This window comes from Xenopus laevis, chromosome 3L (genome assembly GCF_017654675.1).
Source record: "Xenopus laevis strain J_2021 chromosome 3L, Xenopus_laevis_v10.1, whole genome shotgun sequence".
Taxonomy (NCBI): domain Eukaryota; kingdom Metazoa; phylum Chordata; class Amphibia; order Anura; family Pipidae; genus Xenopus; species Xenopus laevis.
This window is the reverse complement of record NC_054375.1, coordinates 113,385,081-113,406,398: the sequence shown is the minus strand read 5'-3', so window position 1 is coordinate 113,406,398 and position 21,318 is coordinate 113,385,081. Positions and strand designations below refer to the sequence as shown.

Genomic DNA, 21,318 nt, shown 5'->3' with positions numbered 1-21,318 from the left:
ACATTGAAGCCCAGGTAATCACAATAAATGGGATAAGATCCCAGCTGCATTTTATATAGATTGTGTGCAGTTCCTTTAATATTTTGTGTTACAGTTATGATATGTGCCTACCATGTAGGGGGTCTACGCCACCATTGCATTAGTGTGCAGATTGTAGGCTGCGTGGCTGCTTACACTTGGATTATAGGACTGGGACCATGCCATAATAATTATGGAGGAACAAGGTGGATATAGTGGGAAAGTGATTTATGAACTGGGGTAGAACAACAACATGTGTTGTGGGAGAGGAATGGACCCAGCTCAAGGAGCTAAAATGGAAGAATTGGATAACCTTGGGGATGTATTGAGACTTTCTGTTCTTTGGGTATGACTTATCAGACAATAGAACTCATTTACAACTACACCGCCACTTATTAAAGGAATTTGCTTCCTAAGTAGCTCCTTACACTTCCACCAATGTGTCCATCTTGCCTCCTGTTCCAAATTGTGCATTAATGGGCGTATTGACACTGGCAATACCTGGAGCTACTGCTTATTTCCAGATGGTGGTAATTCCGCTGTTACAATCTAATAGCGTAAGCAAGGAAAAACCTGGGAGGCAGAAGGTATCTGCTCAAGTGATTTTATTGGTATTTAACACTACATGTTTTGAGCCTCCTGGCTCTTTGTCAAGTGCCACAAGCTTAACAACATATATGCTTCCTGTACACAGTCAATTCCTACCAAACATCTTCTATATTCAGACGTCATCTGGTTCCATTTAGAAGTGCTAATTATGTATGGTAGCATAAAGTTTACTGATTATTGAGGGGGATTATTAACTATACTATATTTTATTTTCATTGGCAGACATATCCCCTGCCTATTCTTTTTAAATTGTAACGAACTTGCTTTGCTCAAATCCCATTATCCCTGAACAATCCACACCCCTACCTCCCTCCTGTGATGGTAAGAAACCGACTGAGCTTACTGTCAATCACAGACTAATTTGTGTATGTGTGTTACAGAACTGTATGCTAAATTGGAGCATACACTGTGAATTCATGGATCTTTTGATGTTCAAAATGTTACAGAAAAGCTAAATTTAAGAGCTTCTATGAGTAGGTCTTTACCATCTGGCTTATCATGGAGCTGGGATATTTTAGAAGATGAACTTGATGATATTGTTAAAAGCAATGATAAGGATGAAGTGAAGCCAAGACAGCAATCTGATGCTCCAGAAATCCACGTTGACAGTAACTGCAGACTGTAACACTGGGTTGACAAGACTGAAAAAGTTATGGATATTAAGGGGCCAATTCACCAAGCTCGAGTGAAGGATGCGAAGTAAAAAAAACGTTGAATTTCAAAGTGTTTTTTGGGCTACTTCGACCATCGAATGGGCTACTTCGACTACGACTTCGAATCGAATGATTCGAACTAAAAATCGTTCGACTGTTCGACCATTCGATAGTCGAAGTACTGTCTCTTTAAGAAAAAACTTCGACCCCCTAGTTCGCCAACTAAAACCTACCGAACCCAATGTTAGCCTATGGGGAAGGTCCCCATAGGCTTGCCTAAATTTTTTTGGTCGAAGGATAATCCTTCGATCGTTGGATTAAAATCCTTTGAATCGTTCGATTCTAAGGATTATTCCTTTGATCGTTCGATCTAACTATTTGCGCTAAAATCCTTCGACTTCGATATTCGAAGTCGAAGGATTTTAATTCCCAGTCGAATATCGAGGGTTAATTAACCCTCGATATTCGACCCTTGGTGAATTTGCCCCTATGTATTATGAACACTATTTAGGAGACCATCCATATATGTGCTTCAAAAGGAATTTCTAACTGCAGTTGAATGCACTTCATTATCTGTAACAGCTGGCTTTGGTGTAGAACCAATATAAACATCATGCTCTCTTGTATTTCTTGGGATATTAATGCAGCCTAAAAAGATCCACATTCAAGACCAAAGAATGCTACCTGCAGAGATAATATCATGAGCAGAAGTGGAAATTCTAAAGCCCCACAAGTGACTTGTGACTGATAATGAGATTGATGGATGAAATATCTGTGCAGAAAGCCCTAAGAAGAAATTGGCTGTGCAGAGATGTCCTTGATTCTGTTTCTTACCATGTAAGATTTTAAAATGTGTATAGATAAGACCAAATAGCACTGATGTAGCTTCCGCTTTAGCAATGGGAAATACATTCTTCCTTTTCAATGAATTCACTCATAAAGCATCAAACAACTGTGTTGTAGCAGTGTGAGAATTAGAGGCAGTGACCTTCAAGTTATACACTAAATGGCAATGTGTTGGGAGTTTCCTTAAATGAAAAGGATCTAGGGGTCTTTGTAGATAACACGTTGTCTAATTCTGGGCAGTGTCATTCTGTGGCTACTAAAGCAAATAAAGTTCTGTCTTGCATAAAAAAGGGCATTAACTCAAGGGATGAAAACATAATTATACCTCTTTATAGGTCCCTGGTAAGGCCTCATCTGGAGTATGCAGTTCAGTTTTGGACTCCAGTCCTTAAGAGGGATATAAATGAGCTGGAGAGAGTGCAGAGACGTGCAACTAAATTGGTTAGAGGGACGGAAGACTTAAATTATGAGGGTAGACTGTCAAGGTTGGGGTTGTTTTCTCTGGAAAAAAGGCGCTTGCGAGGGGACATGATTACACTTTACAAGTACATTAGAGGACATTATAGACAAATGGCAGGGGACCTTTTTACCCATAAAGTGGATCACCGTACCAGAGGCCACCCCTTTAGACTAGAAGAAAAGAACTTTCATTTGAAGCAACGTAGAGGGTTCTTCACAGTCAGGACAGTGAGGTTGTGGAATGCACTGCCAGGTGATGTTGTGATGGCTGATTCAGTTAATGCCTTTAAGAATGGCTTGGATGATTTTTTGGACAGACATAATATTAAAGGCTATTGTGATACTAAACTCTATAGTTAATATAGGTATGGGTATATAGAATTTTAATTAAAAGTAGGGAGGGGTGTGTGTATGGATGCTGGGTTTTCATTTGGAGGGGTTGAACTTGATGGACTTTGTCTTTTTTCAACCCAATTTAACTATGTAACTATGTAACTATGTAACAAACAATAGACAACACAGAAAGGGCATTTATTGCTTTCTTTGCTTTCCTGTTTTAGGTGTACCATATGATTGTGGTACTAATGTCAATTGTATCATTGTTTTGCAACCATAGTGACTCAATTGCTATTTTACATTATTTTATTAAGCTGTGCAAGGGCCCTACTTTGACACCAAACTTATGCCAGCAAATAGGGCTTACCTCCACCTCTAGGTGTATTGCTTTTTTTCAGTGCCATTCATCATCCACCTTGTACTTTCCCACTATTATGTATACTGTATGTATTCTTGCATGCAGATGGTGATTGACTTTTGATTGATTGTATTTAGCATTTGTTTTTTAATATTATAGCATTGTTATACACAGAGAAGTAACAACAGAGTTAGCAGATGCAAGGAATTGAAAACATTTTAATATATTGTATAATGTATATAAATGAGGTATTCCTATCCAAGGTTTGAGGGAGATGAGGGACCCTAAAATATTTTGCTGTAGGATCCACCAACTTCTTGCTACGCAGCAAGCCATTCAGCTCCATGCAAATATAAAATAAACATAATGTCCCATAATGCGTCTGACACATAAGAATTTTCACTACTCATAGGAACTTACAGCTTTGCATTGCTGATAAAACTAAAGTATTGGAGAACCTTTGGCTAATGCACTGAATAAATCATGTATGTGCAACAATGAAATACATTCCTATTTAAGGTTTATTTATTCATGAAATAAATGACATTGTTTTCTACTTCTTCTAAATCCTGATATGCTGTTGCTGTGGCCCCTCGCCCTGTTCATTCTGTTGTGCCTGCTGCCCCAGTATTAAAGTTTCAGCAGGAGCCAGGCTCCTCTACACTATGGCCTCCACAGTGTGCTGCCTCATGCTCTCTAAGAAGCTTTAAGAGGTTTTCAAGGAACACGTGAGCAGAACGTTGCTTGTACAAATTAAGACTTAAATAAGATAAAAAGGGGATTTTAAAAAAAGATAATTTAAAAAAAAAGTAAACGATTATTGATTTTGGATGCTGTTTAGATTATTAAGCCTAAATACCTAAGTAGAAATGTTGTGTAAAGCTTCTAACCCACTTAACAATGTGGTTAGGTGCCAGAATTCTCCTAAAATATATCTATACAGGGCAAGGCCTGACATTTTCTATTACAGGACAGCTCTAGAATCTTCTACCAGCTTTATGAACTATGGACTAACTTAGTAGATATATCATCCAAGTTATGTAGCAGTCCTATTACAGGAGGCAGGACCTGTAATACTATCAATCATAAAAGCTTAGTTATCCCCCTGCCTTGATATATAGTTGTGGATTTCCCTACAAAGTGGGTAATAACTGCAAAAGCTACAATTTGTTTCCCAAACTTGAGGGACCATTGCAGCCAGAGGCCACTTAACAACCACAGGTTGATTCTCAGTATCATTATGATGTTTACTGCTTAAATATACCATTAGTACAAAATGAAAGTGCATATTGTAATGACATTCTAACAAATGGTGAAACATGTTTTTATTGTAGTTGCCTTGGTTTTCTTGCATATGTAAACACCTGCTTGGAGGAAAAGACTGTGACATGTTAGTGGGCTACAGCAGTATACCGGGTCTGCTTTGGAACGGCTTCCTTTCATTTCCTTCACTCAGTTTTTCTTGTGAATGTGAAGTCCACTCTGGAGTTCAGGGCAATGATCAACAATGGGTAAAATTCTCTTCAGTACTTCATATATGGTGATCAGACTAATGGAAACCTGAGCTGCAAAGTGTTCACTGTACATTCAAGCAATATTATGTTTTATATTTTGGATAAGTAAGAGGACAAATCATATAATAAAGCACATACAATACAAAGTCATACAATGGTGTGACCTTCACGCTCTCCACAGTTTACTGTCTTGGCCAGGAATGTATTGCAGCTTTCTTCATCCCAAGTGATTATTTCATAAAAGGTAAGGTTATTCTCATATTAGATTAGTATTAAATAAAGCAATCATATCAGCAACTGATAAATCCTGTTTCATGAAATGGTCCATCTGCCTGCACACAGGCACCGGTGCTGATAGTTATGTTATTGAATGTAGATGTAGTGTGCTGGGCAATATTTGCTTCTAATCTAAAATAAATAACAAATATCTTATTGGTTAGTATGGGTTGCAGACCATATTCTGCATATTTTATTAAATTAGACCAGTAAATCAAAGTGCCAAAAAGGAAATATTAAGGAAAAGCAATTGCCATTATAGTTAACAATGGAACTGAGGATTGTAAAATTGTAAAAAACAAAAAAAAAAATTCTTGGCACAATTTGTCTGATTGAAAAAATGAGAAATAAATTGTGCAGTACAACAACAGCAATAGTGTTTATTAAATGCTACAACTAAATATGGAAATCAAATTGCAGCTAATGGCTGTATTGTGTATGAAGCAGTCATGCAATTGGAGGCATGTTTAAACATGCCTAAATCATTTCAGTAGTTTCTGTGTAGTTACTTTTGATTTATGGGTGGCTGAACCTTTTAACGTGTAACTCTTTTTCTATAACTCTATCAGAGCCTGACTGGGAGTAATAAGCAGCCCTGGCAAAAAAATTCGAAGCAGCCCACATAAACTGTGTTTGGCCAGCCCCCCCCCCCCCCACACACACACAAGTAAAAAAAAACATTGGTGGTCAGGGCCCCCTCCATAAAACTAAAATAAAATAAATAAAACTGGCCAGCCCCCCCAAGTTAAAAAAACATTGGTGACCAGGGTACCCCTTTAAAGTAAGAAAAAAAAACATTGGTGGTCAGGGCTCTCCCCCCACAAAAGTAAAAAAAAACATTGTTGGCCAGGGATTTGAAAAAAAAAGAGGAAGACCATTGCCAGTGTTCAATGGAAACTTACCTTTAACAGAGAAGGAAAGTCTATTAGCACTTGGGGGTGCCAAATGTTAGGTACCCCCAAGTCATTTTATTTACTTACCTGAAACCCCAGGCCGGTGCTCCTATCACCAGAAAACTGCACCTGCCTGGGGTTTTTATAGCGAGTACCACGGAGAGATCGTCTTCCGTCGTCTTCTTTCTTCAAAGAAAAAAAATGCATGCGCAGTAGAACGAAATAGCCACTGGCAGGTAAGTCATTACAATCACTTGGGGGTGCCTAACATTTGGCACCCCCAAGTGCTAACAGACTTTCCTTCTCCTTTAAAATTCTTCCTCCTTTAAGTTTTCTTCCTCCTGGATGACAGCAGCTTCTTCATTCGGTGGCTCCCGGCTTCCCCAGCCCACTTTGCCATAAATGGAATAGCCCACTGGGCATTTGCCCGAATGGAAAGATTACCAGTCCAGACCTAAACTATTGTATATCTTCTACTTCTTATTTCTTGTATAGAATAAAAAAGACAAATTGTATGGTTTGGGGAAGGTGTAGTCTGAAGTACTGCTACCTATAAACAGCTTGAGTGGAGATCATGAATTGTATGTAAAGTTAATTGGATGATTTGGCTTCTTTATGTATCAACTGAGAAATGACAATTGTCTGTGAAACCTTCTCTCGTACTGTTCTGCATATATCTGTATATAGCACACAGGCAGCGCAGTTATTCAAGAGGTGATAAAAGCCTGAGAACACAAACACTAATATCTCTATAATGTCAGAAAACCTTTTTGTCACACTGTCCCCAGAAGATGGAAAGTCTTCAGTGGAACAAGCAGAAAATAGACCTCATATAATGATGGACACTATTACCATCAAAATTATTACATAAGAATGTCACTGGGGGGCAGTGGATGTCTGATGGATCCTACTTCAGACTATTATCCAAAACAATGCAGGACACAGAGAACTAACAGGACTATAGAGCTCTTTCTATTATTCACCCTGTTATATCTAATTAGGGCTAGATTTTTTCCTCTGATGCAACGACTGCTTCCAAGATATTTTTTTATGGAACTAGAAATTTTATAATTGTTTTTAAGCATATCAGCATATCAAAAAGCCCAGTGGTTCAGAATTAAAATGGTCTGATTTTAATTAAAGGAGATTTGCTAGAATGATTTGCCTTTTTTTCAGTACAACAGTGCATCTGAATTACAACGAAGTGGTTTGGCACAAAGATTTTGTCACCAACATATTCCACAGTGCTGTATGCATCAAACATATATATTACACACAAATATACATACATATACAATATATAACGGTACAAGTGATAAAAAGGGTCCTGCTCAATAGATCTTACTTTTGGATTCTGTAGAAGATGTACTTAGAAACTTAGAAAGATGTACTTAGAAAGTTTAGCAGTTTTAGATGAGATATTAGGGGGCAAGCATACAATGCCCCACATGTGCAAAGTGCAAAAGTATGTCTGTTTTGGAGCTCAGAGTCCTGCAGAATGTGCCTTGAATGAAGTGCTGCCCTGCCTGTGTTAGGCAGTGCTTGATTCGACGGGCTGGGAGGGGCTAGAGTAGGGGTCCCCAATCTTTTTTTCTAGTGAGCCACATTTAAATTTAAAAATACTTGGAGAGCAACACAAGCATGAAAAAGTCCATGGGGATGCCAAAAAAGGGTTGTGATTGGCTGTTTGGTAACTTAAATGGCTTTTGGCAGAGAGATATTATAGATACTTAAGATACATTTGTAACAGTTTTGTCCCTTGGGAGAAGTTAGACTCACAAGTTCAATTGACCTTCATTAGTAAAACTGTAATAAAACATAAAAACTACAGAAATGTGTTTAAACTTTCATAAAATGGCAATTTTCGTAAAATGGGTAAGGTAATTAGGCGTGTGGCCGCAAAAGGGGCATGGTCAACTCTTGGTTTTGCTCCTTACAGTGTGGCACTGTGTTGGCGTATGTGGCGGGTTCTCATTTGTTCTTATGCAGTTGATTCTGATCACAGCTTTCACTCACACCTGGAACAAAAATTGGTGAGATCTTTTGCACTTGCAATGTGCTTGTTAGGTCATTTGCTTAAAAAAAAGCTTAGCAGAATAGTTTATGTTATTTAGTGTGTTTTTTAAAGGAGAAGGAAATGTTGTATTTACTTGGAGGTGCCAAAAGTTAGGCACCCCCAAGTGATTGTATATACTTTAGGGATGCACCGAATCCAGGATTTGGTTCGGGATCTTTCAGCAAGATTCGGATTTGGCCGAATCCTTCTGCCCTGTTGAATCGAATTGAATCCTAATTTGCATACGCAAATTAGGGGCAGGAGGGAAATTGTGTGACTTTTTGTCACAAAACAAGGAAGTAAAAAATGTTTTTCCCTGAGTATTCGGCCGAATATTTCGTGAAGGATTTGGGGTTCGACTGAATCCAAAATAATGGATTCGGTGCATCCCTAATATACTTACCTGAAACCCTGGGCCAGTGCTCCTATCAGCAGAAAACTGCACCAGTCCGGGGTTATTCCAGCGAGCACCACGGAGCGATCTTCTTCCTGCTTCTTTGTTCTTCGTATGGGTGCATGCTGAATGTTAATTGAATAAACTCATGTAAAAAATGAGTGTATATTTTCCCTTTATGAACTATACTAGCAACCAGTAGCATAGGAAATTTTAAACAGAGAGAAAGTAAAGAAATACAAATAATAAAAATAACAAAAAAAAACAAAGAAAAGGAGTCCAGTTTAAAGGGGTGGTTTATCTTTAAGTTAATATTTAGTATGTTATAGCATGGCTAGTTCTGAGCAACTTTTACATTGGACTTCATTTTTCTTTTGTATAGTTTTTGAATTATTTGCCTTTTTCATTTGACTCTTTCCAGCTTTCAAATGGGGGTCACTGGCCCCATCTAAAAATGTGCTGTAAGGCTACAAATGTATAGTTATTGCTACTATTTATTACTCATCATTCTGTCTAGGTCCAGTCTCTTAGTCACATTAGTACATGGTTGCTAGGGTAATTTGGACCCTAGCAACCTAATTACTGAAATCACAAAGTAGAGAGCTGTTGAAAAAAAAGCTAAATAACTCGAAAGCCACAAATAATAAAACATGGAAACTAAGTGCAAATTGTCTCAGAATATCACTCTCTACATCATACCAAAAGTTAATTTAAAGGAATAGTTCAGTGTAAAAACAAAAACTGGCTAAATAGATAGGCTGTGCAAAATGAAAAATGTTTCTAATATAGTTAGTTAGCCAAGAATGTAATGTATAAAGGCTGCAGTGACTGGATGTCTAACATAATAGCCAGAATACTACTTCCTGCTTTGCAGCTCTCTAACTCATGGGGCATATCTGTTCAATGAGTTTGCAATTGATCCTTAGCATTCAGCTCAGATTCAGTAGCAACAGTTATGACCCATGTGCCCCCCCTCAAGTCTCTGATTGGTTACCTGGTAACTAATCAGTGGAAACCAAGAGAGCTAAAAAATCAGGAAGTAGTGTTCTGGCTATTATGTTAGACATCCAGTCACTCCAGCCTTTATACATTACATTTTTGGCTAACTAACTATATTAGAAACATTTTTTTATTTTGCACAGCCTATCTATTTACCCAGTTTTTATTTTTCTACTGAACAATTCATTTAAAGGCAAACAACCCCTTTAAAATTGTTTCATAATATATTAATTACATGTTGATAATTACATGTGAATAATAAGTTGAAGTGCCCTTTGAAAGTAACAATTTAATTCACCTTAAAATGGACATTAAACATTAATCTGATGCATAAAATGTTATACTGAGACAAATACAGTATTCAGTTTTTAAACAGTTTCCTTTTTTGGCATTCCCCTATTTAACCTGAAATTTGAAGTCCCAGCTGACTGAATGGGCCAGAGAGTCTTTATGATCTGTTTAAATTCTGTTCATACAATCAAACCATTGCCTGGGTGCTAGGGTAAGGGTGATCAGAAGCCAAGGTTAAGTAAGTAAAAAACATACAAAAAATATGTAAATAAATACATCACAAGTAGTTAAGAAGAAACAGGTATATCATAGCGTTTGGCTGGACAGAAAATTCGGTATATGGAGCAAGCTAGCATAGGAGCAGCTTGACACTTGCCTTAAATGCAGAAAGAGATGTAGCCTTTCTATGGGATTAAAGTATTTGTGACCATATAGATGGAAGAGCTCTTGTGTACAGTACAGCTCATTAAGAGGTGTTTGCTGTCTGCCATTAAGCACCCTTTTCCCTTTCTTTTTTTTCGGTTGACTGGTGCATCCGAAGACAAGCGTTGGTATCTTGCTGTAGTGGTTGCTACATTGCTGTTCTTCTCAATAGCTTCTGCAGCCTTTTATTTCTTGTACAAATTCTTCACCCACCCAGCTGGCTGTATGTTGAACAAAAGACTTATAGGCATTAACATCGTCTTATGCATCATCATGTCCTTCATTTCTGTTACCCCTTGTGTACAGATCAGTAAGTCTGGCAGCAGCTTTATTCCTATATACGCATCCATGCATTCTAATTTCCCCATTACATGCATATTAAAAGAATTGAAAGAAACCATTTGTGGGAAAAAAGTTCCCTTGAGAACTATTGGTGTACCATGAGAATGGGCCATCTTGGCAGCTGTTAATGGTTTCTAAATTTTCAGATGAAATCATTCGTTACTGAAATAAACTGAAACAAAACAACGTCCTGTAGAATTCTAGGAGCTTTTCATCAATACTATTGTCTTGCAGATATGTAGTACAAAACTAAGAAGTATATTCTGCAGAGATAGAGAGATGGGGGTATCTGAATGCGTTATCTGTATAGATCTATTTCGGAGACTGTAATAAAAGTAATACATAAAAAATATGTGCAATGCATATTTAGTATAGCTTCTAAAAAAACCTATTTTTAGTGACCCATTCACCATTAGAAAAAATATATATTACACCTTTTTCAATACAAGTTCCCCCTATTTTGTGACTGTTGGCACTCCCTAGCACATGTGAATGAAATAATTCAGATATGGGTGAATTAAAAAAATTAACTGTTCTGCAGTCTCTTGAGTCTTGGGGGAATATTTATTTGAATTACAATTTTCAGGAAAAAAACTCATATACAAATACAACAGAACACTATTGTGATTTTTCCAGTGATGGCATTTTCTATAATTATATCAAATGGGTTATTCTCTAGCACATTTTGTTATGGTATAAAGAAAAAACATTATAGCAGAAAACACATCATTTATCGCATTGATTTCTGTAGCGACTTGTCAGGCTTTAGGTTGTGAGATTTTGCTTTAAATTTTTTAGATTGTTGCATGATAAACCTTAAAAGTTCTCAGGTTTTTTCACTGCAAACATGATTTTATTTTGGCACTAGTCTTATTAATATAAAAAATTGGAAATTATATGAATCAACCCCCCCGTGCCTGATTTGTCTGATATTTAGGGGCAGATTTACTAAGGTTCGAGTGAATTTTCAAAGTACAAAAAGTTAGAATTTCGAAGTAATTTTTTGAATACTTCGACCATCGAATAGGATACTACGGCTTCAAATTTACTTTGACTTAGATTCGAAGTAAAAATCGTTCGACTATTCGATAATCGAAGTACTGTCTCTTTAAAAAAACTTCGACTTCAATACTTCGCCAACTTAAACCTGCCGAAGTGCTATGTTAGCCTATGGGGACCTTCCAGAGCAAATTTTTTATATTCGAAGGAAAATCGTACGATCTTACGATAAAATTGTTCGAATCGTACAATTCAAAGTACGATCATATGATCGGAATACGATCATACGATGAATAAAATCCTCCGACTTCGAATTTGAATGTTGGAGGATTCTATTCGATGGTCGAATTTCGAAGTATTTTCCACATCGAAATTCGACCCTTGATAAATCTGCCCCTAAACGTAACATTTTTCCTCTTATGTTTCCCAGAGCAGCCCCGGTCTGGATTGCTTCAGGCTTCTATCATCAGTTGCTATGTCATTTACCTCACCCTTTCAGCTCTGTCAAGTCGGCCGCCAGAAAGAGGTGAGTAACGAAACTTCTCAGATGTTTCTGCATTATGAAGTGTCTGTCAATAAAATGTCATTTTTGCTTAATGATTTCTGTAGTGTCCTCGGTTCAGTCTTTTAGACAAATTAGACTTGCTACCCTGTGTGTCATTATGTTTTCAACTCAAAATGATTTATTTTCCAGACAGAATAAATACTAGTGAAACTGAAGGGAACAATGGCATTCTGTTTTTAACAAATATGGTGCCTTTTGGTGTCAGCTGTGCCCTAACATTGATCATGAAATAAGTTCATCTTTCTTCCTTTATAATTCTGTGCTGATAACAGCTCTGTGTTTGGTTTCCCTGCAGTGCAGTACAAAGGGGACAACCTGACAATCTGTTTCCCAAGCAGAAGACGCATCCATTGCTATAATTGGCGCAGCTATCATGTATGCTTGTGTTTTGTTTGCATGGTAAGTTGACATACATTCCTATAAATAGATAAGCACTCCACATTCTTTCCAGGCACAGAACATTTCTACATTAAATAATATATCTGTTTGTTTGCTAAGCTATGTACAACGTCTGTAGATCGCCTCTAACCCCCCCCCCCCATTTAAAATGTCCACATTTGTTATGTGTGCTTTATTTAATGTAACTATATATCATACCCCATATCTTGTGGTTCACTGTTTGTTATAGCAACTTCAAATAAGCTTTGTTGTAACCAGCCACTTTCTGACACACACCCTTGCTTATCTTGCCTGCAGCATGGTTAAAGTATAATAATATACATGATTTTAGTGTAAACACAGGAGTTCCTGAAAGTCACATCTGCTGGATTATGCTTTTAAAATAAAAGTTGTAACCATGAGCAGCACAGACCTTTCAAAAGATCTCTAGAGCTGTGGGCATAGTAGCATGAACTTTATTCTAATCGCTCAAAAGAGCTGTCTTGTATAATAAGATGGCAAGAAAAATACAAATCATGGTTTAAGGTGGTCATACACAGGCCAAGAAAAGCTCCCAGGTGGAGTCAGCAGCTTATTGGCCCATGTATGGTGCCAGCCAACATGAACAACCAATATCTGCTCGAAATATTGTTTTATACAAAATCAGCAGAACATTTTTAAGTAATATCAGAAAGTATGTATTTTATATTGTATATGTGAGAAAGACCATCTAACACATCAGGACCACACATGTTAAAACACCCTTAGGGTACAATCATGGTTCAATTGATAATTGGTTGTAAATTCTCACTACTACATCTGTTAGTCCAGTACCCCAAAGGTGACCATAGACGTAGCAATTACGATCTTTCTTGGAAAAGATCTTTCCAAGAAAGATTGCTTGTCTCAATACGCAAGTGAAGAGCTGAATCTTCAGATATACAGGGAGAAACAATAGAATTCTACCTGCATCTGTTGATTCAGCTCTAACAATGGCCGATGTTTGGGTGCCTTCAAAGCCACCCGATCAAAATTTTCCATCCAGTCCGATCGACGAGCTGACCGATGTCCAAGTCTTCCGATATCAGTTGGTTCTTTTCCCACCATACACGCACCAAATATTGTATGAAAATTTGTTTTGTACGATATTATCTGTGTGTCTATGGCCACCTTAACGAGCAGAAAACTGTATATAACAGGGATGTCCAACCTGTAATCCTCCTAATGTATGTCCTGATAATATATAGCGGATGCTAATCAGTATTTTATACTTGTATCTGTGTTTTCTATTGAAGGAGCCCCTCTGCCTTTGGAGGCACAGGGTCAATTCTCTCTCTTGCCCTGTTCCATAATATGTCCTGTCTATGCATTAGAGTGAATGGATGAACGTTATACTAGCAAATAAGAGCAGGAGGGGTTTGGAATAGACTTACTTGTGCCTGTAATTCATATCTCAAGGTGCCATTTTAAGGCTATAATCTCAAAAAGGAGTAAACTGAAGACTGGGTTATATGCCAATTTATGCCATGAGAACACATGGAAATATTTACAGTTATCTTAACTGCAGGATTCATTGCCAAAAGCTATAAATAATGGTTGTTCCTAATGATAGCTAACCCTAGGGAAATGACAGAAAGGCCAAAAACAGAGCAACAAGAAATACGTGTGGAATTGCTGCTTCTCTGAGCTTGCTAAGTATCTGCTTTCAATAAACCAGCCGCGTTTGAAGTTGAGAAGAGAGAGACTAATAACAAGTGCCCACAGGATAAGGGTTTCATGCCACACACCCACTTTAAGACACGTGCTCATTCTAAAGAGCTGGAAATATTTTTAACTAGGATGTTTTGTTATGCGACAAGTCATTTACTAGCTAACAAGGTAGACATGGCCTCTGCAAATAGCCGCCTGCCTCCAATAAATATAAGTACAATACAAAAAACGTTTATTTTATTTAATCTTCATATTTAGTTTTGTGTGTTTCTTGAAGTACAGTATTTACATTTTTAGTTCTGTCATTCCCAGACTTGGATTTTAAATTCCAATCTGGCTGCAAGAATTTAATTTCCCTAGCAACCATTCATCAGCTGGGAAGTCATATTGTGAGGCAAATAATATTGTCCCTGAAGGGAAAGATAAGCAGTAGATAATTAGTAAGAACAAAAATTAAATACATGCTTCACAATTGTCCTGTTTTATTACTTTTTATATATTTCTGGCAAAAAAATTGCTTAGTATCAATGAGATAGATACAGAGTTTTCACGTTCCATTCAAATGTGCTGGCAACATGTGGCACTGGAAAGAACATGGCTGTTGGCAGTGAAAGGTTTTGTGCAATATTTCTGCATTTACACAATATGCAAAGATTAAATAACACAAAGTGGCATAAAGTAAAATGTGATAACAGCAATAAAATTATTTACGTCATTTCACAAATAAGTCAGGAACCCAGACAAGTTAGGGGTGGCATAATTCATACTTGTATTATGCCTCAGTTCCCAAGCCTTACTTTCACCATAATGTGCCACCATCTGTGCCCTGCTCTCTGCATTTCTAGCCTTTACAGAAACAATGCATATCCAGCTGCTGCAGTTTCATACTACTCCAATGCCATCACTCACTACTTGCACTTGTAATGATGAATCTCTCTATGTGATTAACTGATGGATGTGTTTTGCTCTTGAATCTCTGCTTCCAATGTTCTTGTGAGGCTTTAATAAATGACACACCAGAGGTACAGGATCTTATTGTACTGCTCCTGCTTACAGCAAAATTCTGCTGCAGGTTGCCTGTTAGGCTATCAGATAAGAATTCATTATACAGAGGACTGCTGATTTGTATTGAGTCTTCTCATTGAGGACAGTTCCAGAAATGTTCCTTGCAGGATTGGCCTCTACAAGAGTCACGATTGGCTGCTTGTAGCTAATAATCTCTCATTGAATAGTCTGGGTTGATGTTTCCTAGCAGCTAGGAAGCTGCATAGAATTTTGGTCATGAGTAGGTATGTATGTATGTATAACTTTATTTGTAAAGTGTTTTTAAAAAGCTGCAGCGCTGTACAATGCATAAAAGTACAATATATATATATATAAAAGTATACATGGGGAAGACAAATCACACAATAAGGGGCCGATTCACTAAGGGTCGAATATCGAGGGTTAATTAACCCTCGATATTAGACTAGGAATTAAAATCCTTCGACTTCGAAGTCGAAGGATTTAGCGCAGATAGTTCCTTCGATCGAACGATTAAATCCTTTGAATCGAACGATTCTAAGGATTTTAATCCAACGATCGAAGGAATATCCTTCGATCAAAAAAAGTTAGCCAAGCCTATGGGGACCTTCCCCATAGGCTAACATTGACTTCGGCAGCTTTTAGATGGCGAACTAGGAGACAGTACTTCGACTATCGAATGGTCGAATAGTCGAATGATTTTTACTTAGAATCCTTCGATTCTAAGTCGTAGTCGAAGGTCGAAGTAGCCCATTCGTTGGTCGAAGTAGCCCAAAAAAAACTGAAAAATTCGAAGTTTTTTACCTTCGAATCCTTCACTCGAAGTTAGTGAATCGGCCCCTAAGTATACATATCAGGACAAAAGTGCTGTGTGGTAAGAGACACAGTGGGAAGGAGGTCCCTGCCCCGTAGAGCTTACAGTCTAAGTCTTAGCTGACTCATCCTTGTTTGCCTATAATCAGTGGGACAAGAGTACAAGTCTCATGATAGCCTAGCAATAAGCTACTACAGCACTAAAAAATGAGAATATTTTTGTATTCATAATATTTATGAAAGTGTTTTTTTTTTGGTATTTTACAGCAATGAAGCATCCTACCTGGCAGAGATGTTTGGGCCTATGTGGATGATCAAGGTGTACACCTATGAGTTCAAGGTTAGTCGCTATTAATAATGTCAAATGAAAAAGAGTGCACCTCAGAACATCTACACTAATATATGCTGGGATTATTTCATGTCTTTTTTTCCTTCAAAAATATTATGTGCTTCTGCAGATGAATATTTCTGTATGATTTTGATTCACTTTTGTGTTAATACGGCGCCTTCAACTGCATTCCAACAAAAAGAAATAAGCAAACATGAAGGCACTAACCACACACCGACACATAATAAACATATAAATATCCCCACAGAAGACCTTAATGATTCCTGCATGCCAAGTGCATAGGTTCATTGGGCGAGTGAGTATATTTGCAGATCAGTGCTTTTGTTTGTATATAAAGGTTTAATGGAATAAGAAACAGCAGAATAATATGCCTCACATTTTACTAAACCTTGCCCCTTAAGGGGTTGTTCATCTTCCAAACACTTTTTTCATTTGAGTTTTTTTTTTAGATTGTTCACCATAAACTAAGACTTCTTCAATTGCTTTCCATCTTTTATTTTTTTACAATTTTCCCAAAAAAGTTTAATGTTCCTACATTTAGTTGATACATTTCTCAGCTGCATCTGTGGAATATAAGCAACTATTGTATCAATTCTAACAGCTGCCGTTAATGAAACTCAGGGATTCTGCTCAGCAGGGACAACGATAACAAATCTATCAACTAAATTTATCAATTCAAAACAGTTATTGTTGGTGACCCTCCCCCCAGAGTTGCTTTGAACGTGAAAAATTAAACTTTACACTTCAATATTAGAAAAATTGTCACAAATACAAAATAGAAAGTAAAAAAGGGCACTAGCTAACGTACACACCAAAAACCTGTCCAGTTTCTATGCCAGGGGTCCCCAACCTTTTGAACCTGTGAGCAACATTCAGAAGTAGAAGGAGTTGGGGAGCAACACAAGCATGAAAAATGTTCTTGGGGTGCCAAATGTGGACCGTCAACCTACATTGAAGCTCTGTTTGGCAGTACGTCTGGTTTTTATACATCCAAAACCTATCTGGAATTCAAAAATAAGCTCCTGCGGGAGCAACATCAACAAGGGGTTGGAGAGCAACATGTTGCTACTGGTTGGGGATCGCTGTTCTATGCCATTCTGATAACTGCGGGTAAATCTCCACTGGGTAAGCTACTTGAGAAATGGCATAATGACATACCTGAGTTGACATTGAGGCCTGGAAAGAGGTCCTCGATTCAATTTTTGACCATCCAGAGATAAAATGGTACAATATAAATTCTTGCACAGAGCTTATCTTACCCCAAGTGTGCTAGCCAAAATGTCCCCAACTCAGGTGGATGAATGCCCCAGGTGTCATCTCTCCCCAGAAAATGTCATGCACATGGTCTGGTCTTGTATTAAGATACAAAGGTTCTGGAGGGCAGTAGCACAGTATATGTCTGACATGATGGATATACCAATTATGGTAGAACCTCGGGGAATGCTTCTGAATCAAGTAGCGGATCTAGCTCTGGCGGTAGCAGAGAAAGCATTGATTTCCATAATGTTTGCTTATGCCCGTAAATCCATTACCATGCAATGGAAGGCACAGGCAGCCCCAACTATACAATTCTGGGAGACTCAGATCCTATATGCAGTACCGCTGTACAAACTTCTCTATACAAGAAGGGGCTGCCGGGCAAAGTTTGAATAAATATGGTCCCCATGGACAGACACACATGATGGTCATATTTAAAACCAAGGCAACAACCCTAACGATTCCAAGGATAGGCTAAACAAGGAGGGAGAGTAAACCTGCCCTACTCGAACCTTTCCCCACTGTAGGTAGAGTGCAATACAAACACAATGAAGCAGTGCAAAAGTTAAGTTCAGTTAGGTTTATTGAAAATCTATTAGCAGAGTAATTAAGGTAGTACATAAAAGGAATAACGGTACAAACATGGAATAAAGCTGTAATAGGTTGATGTAAACTGATCACAAACTGAAATACTGACTGTGTTACAAGAATAAACTGTGTAAACTTGTATTTCGTCCATGTTAATGTACTATATTGAAATAAAAATTTTGTTAAAAAAAAAAGAAAATAGAAAGTAATTGGAAAATTTCTGGTGAACAATCTGATACCAACTGAGCTGAAAAAAGTGTGAAGTGAAGGTGAACAACCCCTTAAACACTTATACTTTGGTATCAGTAACATAGAGAGGTTCTGTGATTTCCATTTTAGTTAACTGCTCATTCTTTTTATTTGTAGAAAGCTTCTTGTTGTTTCTGTTGCCCAGAAGAAGAGGAGGAAGGAGGTGAGGAATGTGTGGTGGTCTGTCATATGTGGACAATTGTCGAAATATGCATTGCAAGGCACTCCCACACTGCAAATGGACTATACACTCCCTGGTTCTAAAAAAGATGTTGAAAACTCATCTGGTGCCTGGTAGGCTAGATAAACATTCTTCTCACATCACTAGAACAAATATGGGGCCACCTGCTCTCATCCATAACTATTGCTGAAAGCTAAAAGGTGTCACAATCCCCTTTGGCATGTGGGTATATAGGAAACATTGTGAATGAACAAAAAGCTGATTTCCTTGTGCAGGAGCAAGAATGCTAATGTCATTTTACTGCTGAAAGAAAATAGCTTATGCCTTTATATGACTGAGCTTAACACACAATCAATTCATGCTCAAGGAGACAATGCTGGAAATTCACGTACATTGCTACTATGCAGTGACCCCAGCAACCAATCGGTAATTTACTAATTATCTCTGATCAGTGTTGTACATAGGTTAGAAAATCCAGTGATACACATTCTTTGGGTATTCCCACAGAGGCATCACCATTAGATGATTAAGTAGAATGGAGTCATCTACCTGTGCTGCTAACTGCCCTCACCCTCACCCTCTCTTATTGTGGGCATATCCTTCACTGTATCACTGGTCATGGCTTAAGCACAGGTAGGATGAATAAATATAAACCTTTAGTTAGGTAATTGCCCCAGTGCAAAGTTTCACCAATGCTTGTGAATATCCTCTTAGTAGCAATTTCATGGTAATTGTAGACTGATTGGTTGAATGTTGTAGAGAGGATTGGCCAGTGTATGAGTGTATAAGAGCAGGTGGGGTAAGTTTTCATCATCATCTGTCAAATTCTTCTTGAAAGAAACAGGCACAATTACTACGCCAACCTTCCTCTTCCTTTTTGGAATGCCAAAAAACATACCGAATGCTACAGGCTTAAACCAAGCCTTAAATTTCTTGTCTGGCAGAAGGGCAGAAGAGAGAAGAAAACTAGGATAATATAAGCGGACAGACATTGATCCATGATGAATGTGAGCGAGTGGGCTACAGTTATTCCTTCTTCCACTTTGTTTTTGTGCTTGCCTCTCTCTATGTGATGATGACGCTTACCAACTGGTTCAGGTGTGCATTCCGAACATTCCCAGGTGCTTAGAGACTTCTCTGCTCAGAAGGATTCTGTGTAGAAATAACGCTCCAAGATTTACTGTATGTTTAGATATGAATCAGAAGAGCACTTATACAGGCCCATTGCACATTCTCATTCTATATGCGCAGCACTTATAATATAATAATGTCTTCTATTGCTCTGTTGATATTTTCTTGGCCAACACTCCAGGAATTTTAATGGTGAGATTCCACGGGGGCCCATGTTACTAATGAGCTAAAATAGTTCAGTAAGGATGCAGAGGAGAAGAGCGACTATTTATACCACCACTTTCCAAGCAGCTTAGTATGAACATTGCTAGGAAAGAGACAGGCAATCTTTGGTACTCATTGATGCTGATTTTTTATTTTTTACAATTTTACAATTACTGTTATTTCCACTGATGTGTAGCTTAAGGAGGGGGTGAGAAAAGGCAGCTGTTAGAATTGATACAATAGTTGCTGATATTCCAAAGATGTTGCAACTAATGTAGCAAATTGTAACAGTAGAGAATCTGCACCTGGAGCACTAAACTGCCGGACTCAAACACCAGAGACAGGAACATTAAAATTTAAACTTCAAATTTGAAAAAAAAAAAAGGAAACTCAGGGGCAGATTCACTAAGGGTCGAATTTCGAAGTTAAAAATACTTCGAAATTCGACCCTCGAATTGAAATCCTTCGACTTCGAATATCGAAGTCGAAGGATTTAGCGCTAATCCTTCGTTCGATCGATCGAAGGATTTTTCGTTCGATCGAACGATTAAATCCTTCGAATCGAACGATTCGAAGGATTTGAATCCACCGATCGAACGAAAATCCTTCGATCAAAAAAAGGTTAGCAAGCCTATGGGGACCTTCCCCATAGGCTAACATTGACTTCGGTAGGTTTTACCTGCCGAAGTAGGGGGTCGAAGTTTTTTTTAAAGGGCAAGTACTTCGACTATCGAATGGTCGAATAGTCGAACGATTTTTCGTTCGATTCGTTCGAATTCGAACGAATTTAACCAATTCGATGGTCGAAGTACCAAAAAAATACTTCGAAATTCGAAGTATTTTTCATTCGAATCCTTCACTCGAGCTTAGTGAATCTGCCCCTAAGTGTCCCTGTTGCATACAATTCAGCCCTGCTATGTGGCTGCTGGGAAGACTGTTGTTAGAATCATGTTGTTCGAATAGGAACTTACTATACGACACATGTTCCTCATCATAACATCATTTTGAGAAAAAAAATGGAAACTAAGGGTGTTTGACTGTTTGGAAGGGTTGTTCAGTTGCCATCAGTCTTCCATTTACAAAAAAAAGTATGTATAGAACTTGATTGCAAAATAAATTAAACATATATTTGGAATGAAGGGCTATAGTTATGAAGACAGGCTGAGCAATTTGGAAATGTGGCCCCTATTGAAGTTCATAGGACCCGGAGTATAGCTTGATATTAACAGCTATTCTGCAGCGTTGGGATTTTTTTTCTTGTGAGAGCAATAAAGTTATTATTTTAACAGGGGATAATGGCAAATACAGTGGTCTATTTGGATGTCTTAGCAAAGTAGACAATAGCAGGTTACTGTTATTGATACATACTCTATAGTATTGCTGCAAGGGCTGGTTTGATTTAAA

General features: G+C 37.9%; 1 pseudogene; it reads left to right on the top strand.

Moving 5' to 3' along the window:
* Positions 1 to 1,096: 1,096 nt before the first annotated feature.
* On the top strand, positions 1,097 to 18,862 carry LOC108710305 (annotated as a pseudogene).
* Positions 18,863 to 21,318: the final 2,456 nt, after the last annotated feature.